General features: G+C 41.4%; 1 pseudogene; it reads right to left on the minus strand.

Annotated features, from left to right (window-relative positions):
- Positions 1-9,090, minus strand: part of LOC115108181 (microtubule-associated serine/threonine-protein kinase 3-like) — a 38,177-nt pseudogene extending 29,087 nt beyond the window's left edge.
- Between the last annotated feature and the right edge of the window lie 903 nt (positions 9,091-9,993).

Consider the following 9,993-nt stretch of genomic DNA (forward strand, 5'->3'; position numbering starts at 1 on the left):
TTGTGTCTTGCTATTACTCGGTTCTTCGTGATGTAATACGCATTCGGGGATTGTGTCATGTGTAATTACTATGCACTTGCAATGTACAGTCGGGTCCATAATTAATGGCACCCCTGATAAAGATGAGCAACCAAGACCGTATCAAATAAATAATACAAATACTGAGCTATACTGTATGCTCAAAATATGTGAGAAATTATATTATTCGATACTAATACAATTGCTCAGAGAAATAGATTACTTGTTAAACAATCTAAAGAAGATAGGGGTCAAAATTATTGGCGCCCATGTTTTCAATACTCCAGCACCCTCCCTTTGCGAGGATAACAACACTGAGCCTTCTTCTAAAATGTTTTATGAGTTTTGAGAACACGTTGGGAGGGGTCTTAGACCATTCCTCCATACAGAATCTTTCCAGATCCTTGATATCCTTCGTCTGTTCTTATGTACTGCCCTCTAATTCAAACCACAGGTTTTCAATGGGGCTCAACCCCGGAGACTGAGATGGCCATTGCAAAAATGTTGACTTTGTGGTCAATTAACCATTTCTTTGTACTTGGGGTTATTGTCTTGCTGGAAGAGCCACTAGCTGCCAACTGTCACCCTCCTGGCAGAGGCAACCAGGTTTTTGTCTAAAATGTCCTGGTACTTGGTAAAGTTCATGGTGCCGTTTCTAAAGTCCCCTGTAATCGAGGACCTGTGTGGTTCTGGTACTGGTTCCAACAGACATTTTAACTTACAAATTGATCTGTGGACACCGTATATCGAAATGGCTTGCATTGAGCGATAGCCCTGGTTCCCACGGACTCATGAGCCTATCTCTTCCGCCTGTGTGACGTAGGATGTGAAATCTGACAGCATTATCAAAGTCATCTAAAATAGATTTAAACAAAAAAAAACACTTCCTGCATATGGTTCTGATTTTCTAACGCCAAACCCACCACTGGTGTGTGTGACCAAAGAGCTCTATTTTCATGTCATATGACCATAGCACCGGTTCCAATCCAAGTGGCAATGCAGTTTATCTCTGATGTTATGGCTATTTAGCTTTCACTGGTACTGTGGCCAGTGAACGGCACCATTGACCTTAATAGCTCAATATAGCTGCAACATAGCTACAATAACAGCTGCAATATAGCTCAGTGTTTATATGACCTATTTTACACAAGGTATTTTTTGCTGTTCTTTATCAAGGGTGTAAATAATTACGGGCCTGACTGTATCTGGGCTGATGAAGGACAAGGGGATGTGATCTTTTCAAAAGAAGTGGTAACCAAATATAGAGGCGTGAAAGGAGAAAGGCACGAAGGACAATAGGATAAGAGAGAGACCTACCTGTCAGCACGAGCCATGTGGCTGAGGTCACGACAGCAGGAGAAGCAAGAGAGAGATTACGGGGGAACATGTGAAACTTTTACAGGTTAAGTTTGCATCTTTCCAGTCTCATGCTTAGATTGAACATGACTGCGATAGTGAGCCAACTGACCTGTGACATTTCATTTGACGAATGAAGTCGGACACAATTGGCTAATGTGTCAGCCTTCATTTGTCTAGCATGGGGAGAACAGGTTCAACATGAATTCAAAGAGAAAAAAAAATGCTGTAGCACTTATTTGCTCTTTCTAAAAAACCAGGGATACGGGCAAAGGAAATGATCAGGGGGTTGAAATTATAAAGGGTCTTATCATTTCAGTGCAGTTCCTTTTCAGCCCATATCAAATTTCCAGAGACATTGTGTAAAACCATATATTTTCCTATCAAATCTGGGTTTAAGAAAAATTGGTTATGCACATTTCTCTACATGTTGCATAACCAATAATGAGTTGCCATCAGGAATCGAAGCCAGGGTTGTGAATAAAGGGATGTTGAGTAACTGCAAACACACTGCTGGCCAAATGTGGTTTTAAAGAGGATCAAAATGAAAGCCGACTAAAAACAAATTGTTCCAGCTTAAAGGATTCAGCAACTCCTAGTTGAACGTTCTGACTTTTCCAGCCCGAAAACAGCTTCCTGATGGCAACAGCTGTCGACAGTCTTCCAACATTGGGTACATCTTCTTAATGAGAAAACATTGGAATAAGACTGATTTAGTATAAAACCACATCCCATTATTGGTTTCTGCAATGTCTTGATTTCTGTGTGGAAACATGTCTGAATGTTTAAAAAAATTCTGATGTTTGCGGGTATCTGTTCGTATATGAAGTTCTCTTGTTTTTATGTTCACCTGCTCAGGGACTGCAACGCATCTTCTCACGTATACTGAGACTAAAGTTTTTGATGTACATTGTCACCGCTCAAATAAACACAACAAATAAACATATTTTATAAATACAAAAAAAACTACTTTATATTGAAATATCTTTTCACGCACGCACACACACACACACACACACACACACACACACACACACACACACACACCTCATCTGAGTGAGGAAAAGGCTAACCTAGCAGGAAGGATGTGATCTCCACTATTTTTATTTTACCTTTATTTAACTAGGCAAGTCAGTTAAGAACAAATTCTTATTTTCAATGACGGCCGAGTTTGCGTCTCTGACATGGGTAGGCAGACTGTTCCATAAAAATGGAGCTCTATAGGAGAAAGCCCTGCCTCCAGCTGTTTGCTTAAAAATTCTAGGGACAATTAGGAGGCCTGCGTCTTGTGACCGTAGCGTAGGTGTAGGTATGTACGGCAGAACCAAATCAGAGAGATAGGTAGGAAAATATATCCATGCTTTTGTCACTTCTAGATTAGACTGCAATTCTCTACTTTCCGGCTACCCGGATAAAGCACAAAATAAACTTCAGTTAGTGCTAAACACGGCTGCTAGAATCTTGACTATAACCAAATTTGATCACATTAATCCAGTGCTACACTGGCTTCCTGTTAAGGCTGGGGCTGATTTCAAGGTTTTACTGCTAACCTACAAAGCATTACATGGGCTTGCTCTTACCTATCTTTCCGATTTGGTCTTGCCGTACACACCTATGCTAGGGTCACAAGACGCAGGCCTCCTTATTGTCCATAGAATTTCGAAGCAAACAGCTGGAGGCAAGGGCTTTCTCCTATGGAGCTCCATTTTTATGGAACAGTCTGCCTATCCATGTGAGAGATGCAAACTTGGTCTCAACCTATAAGTCTTTATTGAAGACTCATCTCTTCAATAGGTCCTATGATTGAGTGTAGTCTGGCCCAGGAGTGTGAATGTCAACGGAAAGGCACTGGAGCGACGAACCACCCTTGTAGTCTCCGCCTGGCCGATTCCCCTCTCTGCACTGAGGTTCTCTGCCTCTAACCCTATTATGGGGCTGAGTCACTGGCTTACTGGTGCATGCTGTCCCTAGGAGGGGTGCGTCACCTGAGTGGGTTGAGTCACTGATGTGATCTTCCTGTCTGGTTTGGCGCCCCCCTCGGGTTTGTACTGTGGGGGAGATCTTCGTGGGCTATACTTGGCCTTCTCTCAGGGTAGTAAGTCGGTGGTTGAAGATATCCCTCTAGTGTTGTGGGGGCTGTGCTTTGGCAAAGTGGGTGGGTTTATATCCTGCCTGGTTGGCCCTGTCCGGGGTTATCGTCGGACAGGGTCACAGTGTCTCCCGACCCCTCCTGTCTCAGTCTCCAGTATTTATACTGCAATAGTTTATGTGTGGGGGGGCTTGGGTCGGTCTGTTATATCTGGAGTATTTATCCTGTTTTATCCGGTGTCCTGTGTGAATTTAAGTATGCTCCCTCTAATTCTCTCTCTCTTTCTTCACCGGATGTGCTACCTTGTCCCGGACCTGCTGTTTTCGACTCTCTCTCTCTACCGCACCTGCTGTCTCAACCTCTGAATGATCGGCTATGAAAAGCCAACTGACATTTACTCCTGAGGTGCTGACCTGTTGCACCCTCTACAACCACTGTGATTATTATTATTTTACCCTGCTGGTCATCTGTGAATGTTTGAACATCTTGGCCAATTACTGTTATAATCTCCACCTGGCACAGCCTGAAGAGGACTGGCCACCCCTCAGTCTGGTTCCTCTCTAGGCTTCTTCCTAGGTTCCTGCCTTTCTTCCTAGGTTCCTGCCTTTTTAGCCACTGTGCTTCTACATCTGCATTGCTTACTGTTTGGGGTTTTAGGCTGGACATCTGTATAGCACTTTGTGACATCGGAGGATGTAAAAAGGGCTTCATAAATACATTTGATTGATTGATTTCAATATAGAATCTGGGATGTTGGCTATCAACAACAAGGCAACTCCTATGACTAATTGGGAATGGGACGCAAGCGTAGGATTGATCACCCTGTCGCTGGCCGCCTTTGGGGAGGGTGTATAGTGTGAAAGGCCGAAACACCCTAGGAACCAAAGGTACACTACTGACGATGCGCTCCCCAAATTTCACCAGGCTCACTGTTCATTAACTCTTGGAAGTGCTTGCACAAAGGATAGTAACATCTCATCCTGTGTTCTTGGAATCTAGAACAGGATGATCTATTTTGGATGCAATATGAATGAAGTTGATGGAGAGAGAGAAAGACTGCGAGAGAGTGGTCGCGCATGCACTGAGTTACAGCAAAAATATTCGAGTGATAGGTGGTTTTAAAACTCTGCAGCTGCAATGAAAAAAAGTATCATCTTTACCAGAGAAGCATATAACTTAACAGTTCAATTTCACGCCATACTAGTCATATCAATAATTTATTATAATTTACTGGTGTCTCACAGTTATTTATTCCAGGAAAAGGGATTGGTTATGGGCGGTAAATCCCGGTAAAATGTCGGTAACAGGGTTTCCGCCATTCAACCCTACCACATACCTGCGAGCAAATGGGAAGTTGAGGGAGGCACTGGTGGACACATTTCGGGGGCTGTCTATGGGACTGCTTGCAGCTGAAAAGAAACAAGGGATGATTATCATCATTACAATGAATTAAGCTCGGATAAATAAGAATAGGTAATTATAGCGATTGAAACCCTATTCATATTTTGAATAAGGTCGAAGCAAACTGTATGGAGGCAAGTCTCAGGTACTGTAAGTAGCTAGACTGAATAATATCTCAAATAGGTCTGGTTTATGGTGCCAAACATAGCAGCAGTTAGCATCAAAGGGCATTAATGGAGAGGAGGCTATGCGCCGTTGTAAAGTATCATTGTGTTTGTCTTTGATAGTGCCTGGACCTTTGTGTACTCGAGACACAAGTGTTCATTAACATGGGAGCATTTTGCTACCAATTAATTCAACTGTAAACATAATGAATGCTTAAATTGTGCCCCCTAATCAGATAAGTCTCGACATGATAGGACTTGAAAGAGAATGTCTGCACATCTCTGGCATGTAGGGCCCTCGTGCAGAACTCTATTCATAGGGTGCACCTGCTTGACAACCAGAAGTGATACAGTGCCTTCAGAAAGTACTCATACCCCTTGACTTATTCCACATGTTGTTGTGTTACAGCCTGAATTCAAAAGTTATTACATATATTTTCTCTCACCCATCCACAGTACACACAATACCCCATAATGACAAAGTGAAAACATGTTCTTAGAAATTAAATACAGAAATCTCTCATTTACATAAATATTCACACCCCTGAGTCAATACATGTTACAGTAACCTTTGGCAGTGATTACAGCTGTGAGTCTTCCTGGGTAAGTCTCCAAGACCACACCTGGATAGTACAATTATTATGCACATTATTATTTTTCAGACAGGCATTTTCAAGTCTCGCCATAGATTTTCAAGCCGATTTAAGTCAAAACTGTAACTAGGCCACTCAGGAACATTCAATGGCATATTAGTAAGCAACTCCAGTGTATATTTGCCCTTGTGTTTTAGGTTATTGTCCTGCTGAAAGGTGAATTTGTCTCCCAGTTTCTGTTGGAAAGCAGACTAAACCAGTTTTTCCTCTAGGATTTATTGCAAATAAGAATATTTTTTATTCTGTACAGGCTTCCTTATTTTCACTCTGTCATTTAGGTTAGTATTGTGGAGTAAATACAATGTTGTTGATCCATCCTCAGTTTTCTCCTGACACAGCCTGTTTAAAAAAAATGTTTTAAAGTAACCATTGGCTTCATGGTGAAATCACTGAGCGGTTTCCTTACCCTCCGGCACTGAGTTAGGCAGGGCGCCTGTATCTTTGTAGTAACTGGGTGTACTGATACACCATCAACAGTGTAATTAATAACTTCACCATGTCCATAGGGATATTCAATGTCTGCTTTTTTCCCCAATAGGAATTGGAATTGGAAATCCTGGTCTTTGTGGTTGAATCTGTGTTTGAAATTCACTACGTGACTTAAGGACCTTACAGATTATTGTATGTGGGGTACAGAAAATCATGTTAAACACTATTACTGCACACAGAGTGAGTCCATGCAGCTTATTATGTGAAGTGTTAAGAAGAGTTTTACTCCTGAACTTAATTTAGGCCTGCCATAACGAAGGGGTTCGGTACTTATTGACTTCAATACTTATTGACTCAACATTTCAGCTTTAGATTTTTTTAGTAATTTGTCAATGTCTGAAAACATCATTCCACTTTGCCATTATAGGGCATTGCGTGTAGGCCAGTGACACAAAATCTCAATCTAATCCATTTTAAATTCAGGCTGTACCACAACAAAAATGTGGAAAAAGTCAAGGGATGTGAATACTTTCTGAAGGCACTGTATATACTCCCATTGATTCAAATGCTAAAGGGAAACACAAAAACCCACCCTTTACTGAAGAGCCAATTTTTGTATTTTCTGACCAATAAGATGTATGTCTCCTCCTTTATTTTCTACAATCAGCACAGCATATATCTGAAAATGCTTTGAGGTCCCAATGATAGCGAGAGAAATCCAAAATATTGATACTTGCACTTGCTATGTTGTAGTAGGACAGCCTACTCTAAAACATTCAAACATGTCAACGGGTAGGAATAAGTCTACGTAGTGTACTATAGGCTACATAAACAGGCTACATAAACAGGCTACACATACATTGGAGACAAACTTCTGTTCCTGTGATGGTTCTTACCGGTGTGGACGGAGAGTGGGGAGAGAGGGCGTGACAGAGTGGGCGAAGGAGTCCCCAGGCCAAGACTCTTCCTGTTGCTGCTCCGGCAACTGTGGAACATAAACAGGAACAGAGATGTCAGTCACCAGCTACAAAACACTTCAGTCATCTATCTGGCAGTGCTTCAAAACGTGAGTTAGTTCCGCCTTCAAATAGCAATAGGAATAGTTCAAGTGATGTCATGAAAATGTCTTTAAGCACAGCAAATACACCAGTCTAAGCCAGAGGGGGGAAAAGATCATCAAAAACAGGCTTGTTTCTATTCTGGAAGGGGCAAAGATGCATTGCTTTCAATGTGAGTAATTGGCTATGACTAGCAAGCAATGCAGGGATTTTTCTGCCAATGAAATCCTTGGGCGGGCCACCTAAGCGTTTTTTGGGGTTGCCTAAGTCCAAACAGTGTAATAAACAAACGTTGTCTAAACTTAAACAACTAAAACAACATATAAAGTATGTAGAAAAGATAATGGACACATATTATTTTACCATCTTTGAGAACTAAAAGCTAGACCGTCAGAATTGATATTTCCAAAAACAACAGCATTATCTATGACATAATGCATATAATTGCAGGAAACTAACTTTTAAACGGCAAAACTTTCTTTCAAAACTTAAATATAACCAAAATCAACACAATTGCAAACGGCTATTGTTAATAACTGTGAAGCAACAAAATATGAGGGTGAGACACTTGTATAACAAAACATCCACTGAAAATCTACCACTTTGAGCAAGGCCTATGTACATCAACAGGAGGCATACTCACAGACAGAGAGTCAGACAGTTTATTATAAAGACTGAGGAGTCAAGTAAATCATCTCATCGATTTGACCAGAATGGCCACAATAAGGGTCAATAAAGGACAGATGAGCATCACGTGTATGAAATAGGACAAATATCAAATATAAGCACCCATCAAATTAGTTTAAGTGACTCCCATAGGTCATCCAGAACTAGGATGTTTTTGCACAGCAGTGAGCAACCAAAAATTCTACGTGAACCAGGAATATTTATTCTGCATAGTGTCATTGTTTTGGATCTAACAAGGACTGTACTTAGGTCATTAATTATTGAATACATAACTATTTTGTTCCCTTTTTGTTATAACAGTATTACAGACTTAAACACGAATAACCTGTAGGCCTATTTGTTTTGCCTTTCCATAACTATATTGTAGCCAACGATACATATTCACAATCAGCACATTTTCTAAGCACTGACCACGTTTAGCTGAACGCTCTGAAACTAAAACAATGGGGATAAGACCGCGCGTGGCACCAATATCGAAACCAAATGGGAGCCAATGAATGAGCGTCAACATCGGCTATGTTATCACTTACAAAGTAATGTTTTTATCTAGTTACATTGTTTCTGGATATGTGATATGGACACAATGCAAGTTGAGGTCAAGCATGTGTCCATCTGGATGGCCATCTGGACCATAGACGGGTTATTTCAGAGACGTGTCTGAGAACATCAGCAAGGCCAACACAAGAAAATATCCTTTAAAAAAGAATACGCAACACATTAAAAGGACCATAATTGTCTGCCGTTAAGCTTTGTTACATAACTACATGAACCAGAACCTTTCCTACCTACCTTTTTGATCGTTTTAGCATTGATCCTGTTACAAAATGAGACTTGTTGTGGGTTGGCACTGCGGTCCAGTAACTTGGATCCGACATGGTGGATGTTGTTTACAACGAAAAAGAACACACATTCCGATCCAAAATAAATAATTATTGAATCTCCTAGATGGTAGATACAGGACCCAAGGATGGAACCCACAAAACCACGAGTAGACCCTCCATCGCCGTGGCAGTATGTTGTGTTCCCTGGACTAGCTAGTCAGCTTGGCTATCATTCAACCAGCTTTCAGCGCCACCTTCGCTTTATTTTGCCTCATATCCAAGCACCTAGGCCTACATCTTCTGCCTGGAAAGTGTTCCCGGTGGATATGGGCTACTCTCTCTGCTGCCAAAACTCCATCGCTGACTGATATAGCCTACTACCATAGACACAGTAGACTTTTCACTAGTATTCTGTTCAGCACACACACGATGACGTCACTTCCCTGCGTTAATAAATGAAACCTTTAAAATAAAAGTCGGCATTTCAAAACATTGCAAGGTGGTTACCTCTTTCAAAAGATATTACATTTTTATTCATGTTGATTTTTATTGTGCTTATAAGCAAATGCAAGAAGGAATTTATGGTAAATGTTTTAAATATGTAAAACTTGAGACCACTATTGAAAAATACAATGCTCCGACTGGATTGTTGACAACATTGGGCTTAGCGCAATTTTTTTGGGGGTGCCTATGTAAAAGTGGGGTTGGGAGCACTCAGTAGGGTCTGTAGAATCTACATTGAACAAAAATATAAACATTTTCCAAGATAACCCATCCGCCTGAAAGGTGTGGCATATGAAGAAGCTGATTAAACAGCATGGACATTACACAGGTACACCTTGTGCTGGGGACGATAAAAGGCCACTCTATAATGTGCAGTTTTGTCGCACAGCACAATGCCACAGATGTCTCAAGTTTTGGGGGAGTGTGCGATTGGCAAACTGACTGCAGGAATGTCCACCAGAGCTGTTGCCAGATAATGAAATGTTAATTTCTCTACCATAATCCGCCTCCAACGTCATTTTAGAGAATTTGGCAGTACGTCCAAATGGCTTCATAAGCGCTGACCTCGTGTATGATGTCATTTGGCAGAGCGGTTTGCGGATGTCAACGTTGTGAACAGTGCCCCATGGTGGCGGGGTGGTTATGGTATGGGCAGGCATAAGCTGCGGACAAGGAACACAATTGCATTTTACCGATGGCAATTTGAATGCTCAGTGATACCGTGACGAATTCCTGAGGCCCATTGTCGTACCATTCATCCACTGTCATCATCTCATTTCAGCATGATAATGCACAGCCCATGTCGCAAGGATC

Source organism: Oncorhynchus nerka, linkage group LG24 (genome assembly GCF_034236695.1).
Source record: "Oncorhynchus nerka isolate Pitt River linkage group LG24, Oner_Uvic_2.0, whole genome shotgun sequence".
Classification (NCBI taxonomy): domain Eukaryota; kingdom Metazoa; phylum Chordata; class Actinopteri; order Salmoniformes; family Salmonidae; genus Oncorhynchus; species Oncorhynchus nerka.